Source organism: Berghia stephanieae, chromosome 4, assembly GCF_034508935.2.
Source record: "Berghia stephanieae isolate SIO BIC M18660-M18661 chromosome 4, UCSD_Bste_1.3, whole genome shotgun sequence".
NCBI lineage: Eukaryota > Metazoa > Mollusca > Gastropoda > Nudibranchia > Aeolidiidae > Berghia > Berghia stephanieae.
Window position 1 is genome coordinate 29,124,057 of NC_088363.1, and position 15,293 is coordinate 29,139,349.

The following is a 15,293-nucleotide window of genomic DNA, read 5'->3' on the forward strand; positions in this document are numbered from 1 at the left end:
AAAAGAACAAGACAAGGAAGAAAAAGAAGAAGAAAAAAGAATAAGATGAGGGAGGGGGAGGAGGATAAGGATGGGAAGAGGAGGGGGAAAATGTAAAAGAAGAATAAAAAATAATAATAATAATAATAATAATAATAATAATAATAATAATAATAATAATAAGAAGAAGAAGAAGAAGAAGAAGAACAAGAAGGAGGAGGAGGAGGAGGAGGAGGAGGAGGAGGATGGGGAGGAGGAGGGGGACGAGTGGTCATAAAATTTATACAACACCAAAAAAAGAAAATGTTTACAAATTTTATAAAGGTGATATATCCATGTTATAAATTAGGCAATCATCACTATAACATACAAAATGAGGTGAATGGATATCAAATTCATATTGGTGAACCTTTTCCTCAAAACAGATTAGGGTAAATTTGGCTGGTATGGAAAAGTGTGAAAGAAAGGAGAAAAAAGTTTAACATTTTGAAAATGACAAATTCATTTTATCTTTAGCAGAAGTGCACATTACGTTACTACTGCATTTGTAATTTCAGGATATGAACTTTCACTCTTTTCACCTGGTATCTAACTTTGGATTCAGTCACATAAAAATGTGTCATCTCCAATTAATCAAACCACAAAAAATATGGTTTCTTCTATAATACATCATAATTTCAAAACGTTGGAAAGGACAAAACTGTAATCCTTTTAGCAGAAGTGTTTATCATTTCACAACTGCATTAATTATTTTTACAACAAGCTTCCTGACAACTGAAGGCATCCACCCCGACCATGCAGCCATATACAGAGTGCATTCATGGAAAGAATGGGACTGCTGCCCAAATGATGCCATTCAGGAACCCAAAGAAGAACTGCCAAGCGGAGTAAATCTCCCCAGGAAAGATTGGTTGACACTGAACAGGGCAAGGTCTAAAGTGGGGAAGACCAAAACAACCTTACAAAATTGGGGACTTTCTTCAGACTGCCAATGTCAATGTGGACACACGGCTCAAAACATGGACCACATCCTTCACGAGTGCGAACTTGGACCACATATCAGTGATATGGACCTGAGAGGCTGCACCCTGAAGCCATCCAATGGATCAACCACTGGCGTGACACGATATGATGATGATGATGATCTCCAATTAATCAAACCACAAAAAATATGGTTTCTTCTATAATACATCATAATTTCAAAACGTTGGAAAGGACAAAACTGTATTCCTTATAGCAGAAGTGTTTATCATTTCACAACTGCATTAATTATTTTTACAACACGCGTTTTCACTATCACCACTTCAGCCATAAAAATATCTTAACTTTAGAATTAGTCACACTAAATCGTGTGACAATATCAAATTTAACAAGCAAAGAATGTGATTCAAAAATTAAACAATTTCTCTGAGTGGTCTGAGCTGATATAATTGAGAATTATAAAAGTTTTGAGTGGCAGGTCACCAGACAGTATGGAAATAAAATTGGATCAATTGTAAAAAGACAATATAAAATACAGCCCCACAACTATATGTGGATTTTCTATAGACACTGAGATTACATATGTATGTCCGAAATACATTATTATAAACACTCATCAACACTATATACAATGTCATTAAATATCACGATTTAAAAATCTATGTTAGAAAGTGGTAGCATCTTATAATTTGTGCCAGCAATAAACATTTAATGGTTATTACAAATCATTAGAACATGTTGGTGATTTCTTTAAAAGATGCCAAATAAAATGCCATATCCAATTACAATGAATTTCATTTTGTTTAAATTCCATGTATGACTTTGCTTAATTCAACATCGTATTATATATTTAAACAAGTAAAAAAGCTAAAAATACTTTTGGCCCATTTCCTTACAGAAATGATATATTTCTTCCTTGGCAAGGAGCAAATAAACGCACAGTCCAACTGGCAATATATGTTACTTCTAAACTACTCTATTTTACCAATTAATGATTGGGCGACTGAGATGTTCATTATTTGAAGAAAAAAGGAAGGTAAACTACATGTTGAATTCAAATAAAAACAACAAAATACTTGCTTATTTATATAATGACTACTTGGCCATGACATCATATATTCGAAAACAATGGATCTTTTTGTTTTTAATCTTTAAATTATTCAAGCTTAATTCTAGACCCCACTTGTCATATAGCTAATATTGTTTTGGCGTGAAAAGTGTGAATATACACCCTCTCTCTCTCTCTCTCTCTCTCTCTCTCTCTCTCTCTCTCTCTCTCTGATGTTTATTTCGTAATAATGGCTGGCTGAGAAATTTATCGTTTGAAAATTGATGGATCAAAAAAATATTAGAAGATCAAATCTATATATGAGAATATATTTTTACAATGATAATGTAAATAACGGATTTGTGTAAAATTGTTGAGCTTGTAATTTCTTTCTCAGATAAAAGAATATAATTTTTATATCAACAATAATTTCTTCTCTAAGCATTAAGTATTAACATTATACAAAAATATTCCTAAATGAAAATGTGTTTTTTTTATTTTTTTTTTTTGTTGCTTTAGGTCTCTTCCAACACAATTGAGGTTATATGAGAGACCGCTGAAACAAAAAAACAAGCAATCTAACAAAAATAGTACAAATGTCAATCAAAATCATAACCTAAAGATATCATAAGCTAAATTATAAATAACCAAGAACAAACAGGCAGAGGATTTACAGGAAAAAAAATATCCCCTGTCAAAAATACAATCACAAACCAAAGAAGCAGGATAGGCTAGTAAAGAGAAGAAGAAACGACATCACTATCGGATCGTACACCCATGCGAACATCATAGGTATATGATTCAAGGGTGATGCTCCCATCCAACCACCCGCTGAAAATGTGTGAGTTGATGTCAACCATATCATTATTGTTTTTTGAAAACAATGGGATATTTTTAAAATCAAAATTAAAACAATGCTTACTCATAAAAATTCATCATTGTTACCGCTATTTTCATATGATTGCGAATAAATTAAAATTCTATCAAGCGTTACTTACGATGACATGTGACAAATGAAAAACAACATTACTCAATTAGGGTGTATAAGAAAATCAGTAGCACAAAGTCCTATTCAACTACAAGTTAATATAAAATCTAAGAACGAAATTTTAGAAATGGACTATGATTTTAATAATCTCTGAAAAAGAAAAAAATGATAATGCATTTGCCGACAAACAAAGATCAATTACATATCAATCCAGATAAATACATTCAAATTATTGTTTACTTTAATAATGATTGCTTCTAGTATTTTAAAACTCTTTTAAGTTTTGAATGTTATGCTTCATTTGTTATAAATCTATGACTGCTATAATAAAGAGTGAAATTAATTTTAAATTACTTGATACAAATGATGTAATAATAAAATATATTTCTATTAAAATTAACAAACTACATGATAAAAAAGTGTTGTCATGACAAAATTAAAAGGGCATTATCTAAAGAACATTTTGCAAAATATTTATATATTTATAGTTAGGTAACATATCACACATTTTATACAAATGACAATAATAGTTATAACATTAAATTTATAAAAGAAATATACGAAACACCTGAATTTCAGTTTATGTATATAATGATAACAAAAGCGTTCTTGAACCTGTTTGTTTTTTAAACAAACTGTAACATATTTTGTCAACATGTGCATTCTAACTAAATACTAAAATATCAAATTATCAAATTACTACGGCTGACTAAAAAATTTATTACTTGAATAACGATGAATATTAAAGAAATTAAAACCATGTTTTATAAAAACTTAACGTATTATTAATATTTTGTAATAAGTGCATCACTCTTACCTTTCTTTTAAGAAAAACTATTATTACTTTTGTATCATTGCTAATAAATCAAAAGTGTATAGGCATCGCAAAATTAAAAGGGTATTAGATATATCTATAGAATGATATGTCAAGCGATCTGTGTAATGTTTAAACAGAGAGGTTTCTAGAAACAAATCACTTCTTTAAGTAGTAAGCATTTACGTGTACAGAAATAATATACTCAAGCTAATCAATATTAAATAAATGAATTGTTCTGTTTTTAAAAAGCTACTGTTATATTTGCATAAATAATGTTAAAGTATTAAATGAGTTTGAAATTACATTCCAATAAAACCAGACATTGATATGACTTTAAAATATTAGACAATAAAACTTATAGGCAATGAATGATACATGAATAAGAGATTAAAATAAGGTAAACTGAATGTTGGATGTAATGAAAGTACATTTATCAAAACTTTATACAAAGTGAAAGCTATTTTATACAGTACATTTATCGCGAGTCATTAACATTAAAATGGCCATTGAAAATTCTGAGACAGGAAAAAAATTTCTTTTAATTTTGATAAGATGACTTTTCTTAAGAAAATTATCTTTCTATCCAACTACAAGGCAATTGTAATAGATATTCCCTTATGTCATGTTGAGAGTTGATGAAATATTGTGAACAAAAAATTAAGATTAAAGAAAAATGACACAACACTGCAACTTGAAAAAATACGACAAAAACAACTGAAAGTTTACCATATCTGAAGTTAAAGATTGGGCATTTAAATCTTATTAACGGTGAATGAAATTCTTTAAGTGCTTGAGTGTATAATATAGGCTTGACAAAATTTGGAAAGGACGCGATGAAAGGAGCAATGGTGATGAGTGTCACCATTGATGGTGAAAGAGGCAATGGTGATAAGAGTCACCATTGATGGTGAAAGAGTCAATGGTGATAAGAGTCACCATTGATAATGAAAGACGCAATGGTGATAAGAGTCACCATTGATGGTGAAAGAGGCAATGGTGATAAGATTCACCATTGATGGTGAAAGAGGCAATGGTGATGAGTCACCATTGATGGTGAAAGAGGCAATGGTGATAAGAGTCACCATTGATGGTGAAAGAGGCAATGGTGATAAGAGTCACCATTGATGGTGAAAGAGGCAATGGTGATAAGAGTCACCATTGATAGTGAAAGAGGCAATGGTGATGATAGTCACCATTGATGGTGAAAGTGGCAATGGTGATAAGAGTCACCATTGATGGTTTGACTTGCTTGACTTGCTTGCCTTGCTTGTCTTGCTTGCCTTGCAAGGTGGCAGGGACGATAAAGCCACTTCAAATGATCATGACGTTCTAAGAGTAATTTTCAGGGTCAGATCGGCAGAGATTGCACCAGCAGAGCTCAAGATGAAGAAAGTATTGTTGATATAAAAGTGATGGCAGGGATGTAGATGATGGAAGCAGCAGCAGTGACAATGATGGTGAAAATGGCAAGGCAGGTGACGTGATGATGGAAATCACTCCGGCAGGGCTATGGTGGTGAAGATGATGATGATGGGAGGCGATTCTGATGGCAATGGTTGTGTTGGGAGGTGATAGCTTTGGAAGGGATGATGGGAAGTAATGGTAGAGTCATAGGGGTTGTGATAGAAGAGACCATGATGTGAGGTTAGTGGTAATAAGTGAAAGCCATGGCTTGGCGAAAATGATAGAAGCAGGTTCAACAATAAAGATCCAGTAAATGGCACAGTTCCAAACCCAGGGTCAAGGTGACCCATCCACAAAGAGTCAAACAAATCACATCCCTATCCCCGTCTTCAAGACAATTGTAAATCAACATTCTGCCCAAACACATTCGGGCTTCCTGTAGGCCTCCAGTCCGCCTACTGCACTTGGGTATGGACATGAAACACAAAAAAATACACCCCCACCGGTAGAAGCACACTTATCTGTATTTCAAATCCATGCGAATGCCAACCACAATCATCTTGTCAACAAAGAACACGAATGTAACTCACCCGGCCCTAACCAGTTGGAATCAACTCAAACCCAAGTCCAGAACCACACCACCACCTTCACTTTATCACTGAATCTACCTCCAGCATCCTCATCCTCCCCACAACTTCCACCCACCACCACCTTCCTCGACGAACACAATCTCTACATCACAATCACTACAACCTCACCAATACCACCATCATCACTTCCTCCACCATTACCTCCCTTCACAACCATTGCCATCATCATCACTTCCCATCATCATCCCTTCACCACCACAACCCTCCCATCATGATTTCCATCATCCCGTCACCCAACAATGCCACCTTCACCAACAATGTCACTATTGTTGCTCCACCATCTACATCCCCATCATCACCTCGCCACCAACAACTCCTCCAACATCTTGATCCCTGCCATTACAATCCCCGGGGCCCTCCAATATAACCCATCCCATTACTCCACTGAATACCACAATCATTCTCCATGACCTCACCATCCCTGCTGGCCACCGCCCCTACCGCCCACATATGGCCAATCTCGATTCCTGGAGCTTGATGACGTCAAATATCTGTAACAAAGAGTAACAGATCATAAAATGCAGGAAAAAAAATCAGTTCTTTGACTTCACATCTAGTTCAACTTTTGTTGATTCTTGTCTAATCCTGGGGCTTTCTATCTTTCAAGATTTTCAAAGTTTGCTTCAACTAAGTCGTTTGTAGTCTTAGTATATACAAACTATTTTGCGAGAGAACTTGTCTTAGGTTATACATACTATTTGGTGAAAGGCCTAGTCTTAGTATATACATATTTTGTGAGAGGCCTAGTCTTAGTATATACATATTTTGTGAGAGGCCTAGTCTCAGTATATACATAATATTTTATAAAAGGCCTGTTCTTAGTATACTAAACATAATCTTTTGTGAGAGGCCTAGTCTTAGTATTATATACATACTATTTTGTGAGAGGCCTATTTAACACCTACAATATGACATTGATTGATATCATTCATGGTGCACAAAAAAGATGATCAAAACACATATTGCACGCTATTATTTGCAATAACTGCCTCGATGAAAATATTTACCTCCTGTCTTAGTAGTAGTAGTAGTAGTAGTAGTCGTAGTAGTAGCCGTAGTAGTAGTAGTAGTAGTAGTAGTAGTAGTAGTAGTAGTAGTAGTAGTGATGATGATGTGGTAGCAGTGGTTGTATTTGTAGTGAAGATTTTGTTTTGGTGCATGTAGTAGTAGTTGTAGTGATGATGAGGTGGAGTTGACTGCATTTGTAGTAGTAGTAGTAGTGGTATGATGATAATGTGCTTGTGATTGTAGTTGTATTGGAAGTAGTGATAATGATGTGGAGGCAGTGGTTGTAGTAATAGCAGTGGTAGTGGTGTTGATGGTGGTGGCTGTAGCAGTAGTGATGATGATGTGGTGGTGGTGGTGGTTGTAGAGAGGAGGATGAGTGGCGGTGGTGGTTGTAGTAGTAGTGGTAGAAGTGTTGATGTGGCGGTGACGGTTGTAGTCGTACTGGTATTGATGATGTGATAGTTGTGGTTTCAGTGATGACGATGTGGTGGTTGTGGTTGTGGTAGTAGTGGTAGTGATGATAATGTGTTGGTAGTAGTGGTTGTAGTTGTGGTGATGTGCAGTGGTCGTGGTGTGGTGATGATATGTAGGTGGTTGTACTGGTGGTATTAGTAATGATGATGTGGTGGTTGTGGTTGGAGTAAAAGTTGTAGGATGATGATCTGGGGGAGCTAATTGTAGTAACGATGGTAGTGATGATGATGTGGTGGTGGTGGTGGTGGTTGTAAGCAAAGTTTTATTAACGATAATGTGGTGGTGGTGGTTGTTGCAGTGGTGGTAATGATGTATAATGGTGGATTTAGTAGTAATTGTGGTGATGATGTCATGGTGGTTGTAGTGGTAGTGGCAGTAGTGTTGATGTGGTGATGATAGCTGTAGAAGCAGTGGTATTGATGATGATGATGTCGTGGTGGCGTTTGCAGTAGCAGTGATGAGTGGTGGTGATGATTGTAGAAGTAGTAGTAGTAGTGATGATGATGTTGATGATGGTGATGATGATGATGATGTGGTGGTGATAGTGGTAGTAGTATTAGATGTTAGAATTAGTAGAAGAAGTAGAAGTATTAGTTGTATTAGTATTAGTAGTAGTAGTAGTAGTAGTAGTAGTAGTAGTAGTAGTAGTAGTAGTAGTAGTAGTAGTAGTAGTAGTAGTAGTAGTAGTAGTAGTCAGAGACGCCAACTTTAAATTTGGCTCACAGGAGTTTCAGACACCACTCATAGGAATATCAATGCCGAAAGAGGAATTTCCGCACACAAGAGAAAGGAATTGGAATGTTACATAAACACATTGCCAAATACAATCCCAAAGTTTCCTGTAGTATACTGGTGGTAGTGAGGATGAGGTGGTGTTCGTGGTTGTAGTAATAGTGGTAGTGATGATGATATGGTGGTGGTTGAAGTAGTAGTGGTAGTGATGATGATGTGGTGGTGGTGGTTGAAGTAGTAGTTGTAGTGATGATGATATGGTGGTGGCATAGTGGTTGTAGTGTAGTGGTCGTGATGTTGATGTTATGGTGATGGTGGTTGTAGTACAAATGGTAGTGATGATGATGTGGTAGTGGTGGTTGTAGTAGTAGTCGTGGTAGTGATGATAATGTGTTGGTAGTAGTGGTTGTAGTTGTGGTAATGTGCAGTGGTCGTGGTGTGGTGATGATATGTAGGTGGTTGTACTGTTGGTATTAGTAATGATGATGTGGTGGTTGTGGTTGTAGTAAAAGTTGTAGGATGATGATCTGGGGGAGCTAATTGTAGTAACGATGGTAGTGATGATGATGTGGTGGTGGTGGTAGTTGTGAGCAAAGTTTTATTAACGATAATGTGGTGGTGGTTGTTGTTGCAGTGGTGGTAATGATGTATAATGGTGGTTTTAGTAGTAATTGTGGTGATGATGTCATGGTGGTTGTAGTGGTAGTGGCAGTAGTGTTGATGTGGTGATGATAGCTGTAGAAGCAGTGGTATTGATGATGATGATGTCGTGGTGGCGTTTGAGTAGCAGTGATGAGTGGTGGTGATGATTGTAGTAGCAGTAGTAGTAGTGATGATGATGTTGATGATTGTGATGATGATGATGATGTGGTGGTGATAGTGGTAGTAGTATTAGTAGTAGTCGTAGTAGTAGTAGTAGTAGTAGTAGTAGTAGTAGTAGTAGTAGTAGTCAGAGACGCCAACTTTAAATTTGGCTCACAGGAGTTTCAGACACCACTCATAGGAATATCAATGCCGAAAGAGGAATTTCCGCACACAAGAGAAAGGAATTGGAATGTTACATAAACACATTTCCAAATGCAATCCCAAAGTTACCTGTAGTATACTGGTGGTAGTGAGGATGAGGTGGTGTTCGTGGTTGTAGTAATAGTGGTAGTGATGGTGATATGGTGGTGGTTGAAGTAGTAGTGGTAGTGATGATGATGTGGTGGTGGTGGTTGAAGTAGTAGTTGTAGTGATGATGATGTGGTGGTGGCATAGTGGTTCTAGTGTTGTGGTCGTGATGTTGATGTTAGTGGTGATGGTGGTTGAAGTACAAATGGTAGTGATCATGATGTGGCAGTGGTGGTTGTAGTAGTAGTCGTGGTAGTGATGATAATGTAGTGGTTGTGGTTGTAGTCGTAGTAGTGGTAATGATGATGTGGTGATGGTGGTGGTTGCAGTAGGAGTGGTAGTGATGATGTGGTGGTGGTGGTTGTAGTAGTAGAAGTGGTAATGATGACGTGGTGGTTGTCGTAGTAGTGGTAGTGATGATGTGGTGATAGTGGTTGTGGTAGTAATGATGATGTTGCAGTGGTGGTTGTTGTAGTAGTAGTAGTTGTGGTGATGATGATGTGGTGGTGGTAGTCGTAGTAGCAATGGTAATGATGATGATGTGGTGGTGGTGGTTATAGTACAAATGATAGTGATGATGATATGGTGGTGCTTGTAGTAGTGGTGGTAGTGATATGATGTGGTGGTGGTGGTTGTAGTACAAATGGTAGTGATGATGATGTGGTAGTGGTGGTTGTAGTAGTAGTGGTAGTGATGATGTGGTGTGGTGGTGGTTGTAGTAGTAGTGATAATGATGATGTGGTGGTGGTGGTTGTAGTAGTAGTGGTAGTGATGATGTGGTAGTGGTGGTTGTAGTAGTAGTGGTAATGATGATGTGGTGGTGGTTGTAGTAGTAGTGGTAGTTGCAGTGATGATGATGTGGTGGGGATGGTTGAAGTAGTAGTGATAGTGATGATTTGGTGGTGGCGGTGGTGGTTGTAGTAGTAGTGGTAATGATGTAGTGGTTGTAGTAGTAGTGGTAGTGATGATGTGGTGGTGGTGGTGGTTGTAGTAGTAGTGATAATGATGATGTGGTGGTTATAGTAGTAGTCGTGGTAGTGATGATAATGTGGTGGTGGTGGTTGTAGTAGTAGTAGTGGTAAAGATGATATGGTGGTGGTGGTGGTGGTGGTTGTAGTAGTGGTAGTGATGATGTGGTGGTGGTGGTTGCAGTAGTAGAAGTGGTAATGATGATGTGGTGGTTCTGGTGGGGCTGGTAGTTTTAGTAGTAGTGGTAGTAATGATGATGATGTAGTGGTGGTGGTTGTAGTGATGATGTGGTGGTGGTGGTAGTTGTAGTAGCAGTGGAAGTGATGATGATGTGGTGGTGGTGGTGGTTGTAGTAGTAGTGGTAGCGGTGATGATGATGTGGTGGTGGTGGTTGTAGTAGCAGTGGTAATGATGATGTGGTGGTGGTGGTTGTAGTAGTAGTGATGATACGATGGTTGTAATATTAGTGGCAGTGATGATGATGGTGTTTGGAAAAGGGGGGGGGGGGGGGGTTATCCTTGAACATATTGACCTCACCGGAATTTGACGGATGCTGTCCGCTACCGAAATTTTTGGCTCCCGACCAGAGTATTTTTCCGGTGAGACCAGAGTTTTGGCATCACTGATTAGTAGTAGTAGAAGTAGTATTAGAGATTAGTAGTAGTAGTAGTAGTAGTAGAAGTAGTATTAGAGATTAGTAGTAGTAGTAGTCGTAGCAGTAGTAGTAGTCGTAGTAGTAGTAGTAGTAGTAGTAGTAGTAGTGGTAGCAGCAGCAGCAGCAGAAGTAGTAGTAGTAGTAGTAGTAGTAGTAGTAGTAGTAGTAGTAGTAGTATTAGTAGTAGTAGTAGTAGTCGTAGTAGTAGTAGTATTAGTATTAGTAGTAGTAGTAGTAATGGTGGTGGTGCTTGTAGTAGTGGTAGTATGTTCGTTTTTAAGGGATTTACGGCGCTTGCCACACATTTAGGTAATATCAGCGCCGGTAAAAAGGAAGAAAGTGGGATAGTAAAAATTTCTAGAATTACAATCAAAGTAACCAAGAAAAAGGGAGACAGAGGAGATCAAATAGGGAACAGATGTAGATGTAGAGCCACTATCAATGTACTTAGTTTGAGATCACCTAAATGTCTCATCCTGACACAAGCACAGGTCCCCACAAAGAGGAACACAGAGAGAGAGAGAGAAGAGAGAGAGAGAAGAGAGAGAGAGAGAAGAGAGAGAGGAAGAGAGAGAAGAGAAGAGAGAAAGAGAGAGAGAGAGAGAGAGAGAGAGAGAGAGAAGAGAGAGAGAAAGAGGAAGAGAAAGAGAGAGGAGAGAAGAGAGAGAGAGAGAGAGAAGAGAGAGAGAAAGAGAGAGAGAGAGAGAGAGAAGAGAGAGAGAGAGAGAGAAAGAGAGAGAGAGAGAGAGAGAGAGAGAGAGGAAGAGGGTGAGGGAGGTAGAGAGAGGGAGAGAGAGAAAGAAGACCAACAGACATTCCTACCTCAAAGAGAAGGCTCCAGTCCTATGAAGAATACACAATCCAATCCTGTCCATCCTTGAGAAAATAATAAAAAACGTTATTCTTGTTTATGTTGTGATCGAAGAAGTTATGTTTTGAAAGAAATGCAGTCTCACGACTAACGTTCAGATCATCTTTACATTCACCCGATAGCTCAACTGGTTAACTACTAAAACAATGTGACAAGTTCTGTTCCCTGTTGAGCCTCAAAAGCTAACTTCTAAATGAAGACATAGCACAAGGCTATTAATCGTGCAGCACAGACAGATATTATGACACTTATGAGAGTTTATACTCAAACCAATTTCAATATATAACATTAGTAAAAAAAAGAATTCTACTACTATAACTATAAGCCATTTTACTTTGTAGTTGTTAGCTAAATGACGAGAAAATATTTTACAGTAAGGATAGAGACACAGTTTCTTTAAATGGTGGGCCAGTTTTATTTATTTTATCACTTGTGAACTCTTTAAAACCATGTTTTTGGCATGATACATTGATCTTTATCACTGTTTCAGTTTCAGTTGGGTGGGGAAGTGTGGCTCAGTGGTACAGTTTTTGTTTTGTACCCCAAAGGCCCAGAGTTCTAATACTGGCTGCGCTGTGTGGCCTTGAGCAAGTCATCTCGCCCAAGCTCAGTTTGAAGTGCAGCACTGCGGCTGACGTCTGGGTTATTCCAGTATTCCCTTGGAATAGACTCTAAAGACAAATTTCCCCTATAGGATGAATAAAGGGAATTTTATTTTTATTTTATTGTTGTAAGTGTTATCTTTAGAAACTTGTCAGTCAGAAGCCCTGCAAACAGCTTGTATTAAATCAAACTTAAAATTAGTAATTATAATCGCTGTAACCTGTGAGTTTTGACTGATATTCACTACCTTGAGCAATTGAAATACATTTTAGTCTATGCGTTTTCTTTGAACGGACTATTGTCAGTGCTTTCCAAACAAGGCATTCAATGAGTTTCATATCACGGGACTTTTGTTTTTTTTTCACTATCTAATTATTGATCACCAATATGTTTACAGCTGTTTGTGTCCTCATACTTAAATCTTTTTCATTTATCCATTCCTTATCTATTTAATTAGTTGATGTTTAGCAAGATTATTATCGAATTATCAAAACGTCCTTTCTATACAACGCCTTCACCAGTTAAGTAGAAAATGGTAAGGGCTGCCTGAAGCCGGTGTCGTAAAATACTAACGAAAGAGTGAAAATGGAAAGGCTTCGTATGGGAACAAAACAGACAATGGACGTTTCGGGTACAAACCCTTCATCAGCACAACAATACACAAATAAACGAGGAAAACAAATAAAATATAATGAAAAATAACTTGTATCGTCTGTACTCAATGGTGGTTGCAGTATGAATGAAATGTTAGCATGGCGTGGGTAGAGGATAGGGTACCCCAGGGGGGTGATCTAATTGATAAGAAAAGGTCAGCGTCAGGGAACAGAACTTTCCAGAAAATAATGGAAGATAAAAGACATATAAGTGGTAGTAGTAGTAGTAGTATAGTAGTAGTAGTAGTAGTAGTAGTAGTAGTAGTAGTAGTAGTAGTAATAGTAGTAATAGTAGTAGTAGAAAGCTGTTGTGAAACAGTAGGGGGCGTTGTAGAGGGCGAGGTGAAAGAGTCACGGCAGAGGTGGGAGGGGGGGGGGGGTGTTTGTTGGATGAGCGAAGGACGAATCTTCGCGAAGGAAATACAAATGATCAGATGGCGATGCGATAGTAAAGTGGAATATACAGATAAATAGATAGATAGATAGAGATGGATAGACAGATAGATAGATCGATAGATAGAAAAGAGGAAAGAGGAGAGAAAAAAAAAACAAAAAAAAAACAAAAAAACAAACAAACACAGCAACAACGTCAACAGGAAAAAAAAAATTAAAAAATAAAAAAGGGGAGGGGGGGGGGGCAGGGAGGGGGGTTGAGGCGATACAAGTTATTTTTCATTATATTTTATTTGTTTTCCACATTTATTTGTGTATTGTTGTGCTCACGAAGGGTTTGTACCCGAAACGTCCATTGTCTGATTTGTCCCCATATGAAGCCTTTCCATTTTCACTCTTTCGCTAGTATTTTACTTCACCAGTTAACTAAGCCAACAGAGAGACAGATAGAAAAAGAGATAGAGAGAGACGGAGAGATACAGAAGGTTTGAGAGAGAGGAGAGAGAGAGAGAGAGGAGAGAGAGAGAGAGAGAGAGAGAGAGAGAGAGAGAGAAGAGAGAGAGAGAGAGAGAGAGAGAGAAGCTAAATGGAATACCTACCTCAAGATTGGATCTCCATTACGAATACAATCTTTTGATGAATACACGATGCAATCCTGTATCTTCAAGCTGTCTTTTAGTGAATTAAAAATAAAAGATGTATTTCTTGATTATGTTTTGAATTTGTAAACAGATAATGAGCAAAGAAATTATGTTTTGAAAGATATGCAGCCTTGCACTTAATGATAATAGTAACTAATAATTTTTTGACCTCGCCAATTAAAAAAATAAAATCAAACTCTTGAAAATGAATTATCAGGAGAAAAATTGTCACTTCTGTAAATACCAAATGTTGGTTAATGCTGAAGGCAATCTAAGGTGGAATACTGGAATCTATGATTTCAGTTTGTAAAACTCTTTGTTTGTGGATTCCAAACAATGGATCAGAAAATGGTGAGATCGGAGTCTAAAACAGTAATAAATTAGATTTGTTCATTCTACAATTCCCGTATACATCAAATTGTCGGTGGGATTTTTTTCAAAGTTTGATATATTGTGCAGATACACTATTTCTATAATTAAAATGGTGCTGATTGAATCTCGAAGAAAAAAATAACGGTAAGTATTGAATTGTAAGACAGTATCTGTCTTTGTCTAATAAATTGAAGCTTACAATTGAATACTTATCGTTATTTCACTATTTCTATAAGCACATGAAAGCTTTCCTTGTATTTTGAGGTGCTTCATTGTAAAAATCACCTGCAAAGAATTTCAGTTCTTAAAATACAAAGGGGCATAACTCAGTTAATTATTTTGACCTCCAATCTTGACTCATATTACACTACACAGCTGACAAAGTTTAAAATATTTGGCTTATGAGGCTGTTAAAAGCTATTGAATTCAATGCTTTCAAATTCAATTTACTTTTGAAAAAACCGTTAACAGTCTAATTAATGTGGATTATACTCATTCAGATGAATTCAGTTCAGATTTGTATGAATGTCGATTTTTATGTCTAGTCTAGTGCAAGATTTTTTTTATTATATTAAAAAAAATTCAATACACCGTGAAAAAGAGCGCTATGAAAAGGCTTTATGTGACGGCGTTATAGTATAGTTATGTGACACACTGTAGTGAAGCGTATGGACTATGGATAATGGAATTGTGTATGGGCGTGTACAGATAATTTGGGGTGACCAATTTGGTTCGATATTACGGACCCTGAAATTGAAATCCATCCATTTTATTTTATTTGGATTCGGAATGAATTTACTACAACGAATAAAGCTTTAACTGTAAGCGTAGACGTCTAGTATCTGTAGTGTAAGAAATTAGACTTAGATATTTAGAGTCTAGAGCACTAGGCCTAGGTATCTCGACTGTATTTAACATCTACAACACAACGCAAACGAATAA

At 36.9% G+C, this 15,293-nt stretch overlaps 1 long non-coding RNA gene across 1 annotated transcript; it reads right to left on the reverse strand.

The window, feature by feature from the left end:
* Window positions 1–201: 201 nt before the first annotated feature.
* Window positions 202–14,011, reverse strand: LOC144970378 (uncharacterized). Its single transcript, XR_013644943.1, has 3 exons — window positions 13,938–14,011; window positions 11,641–11,694; window positions 202–6,358 (listed from the first exon to the last, which is right to left on the reverse strand). It is a non-coding gene; the product is annotated as an uncharacterized LOC144970378 (long non-coding RNA).
* Window positions 14,012–15,293: the final 1,282 nt, after the last annotated feature.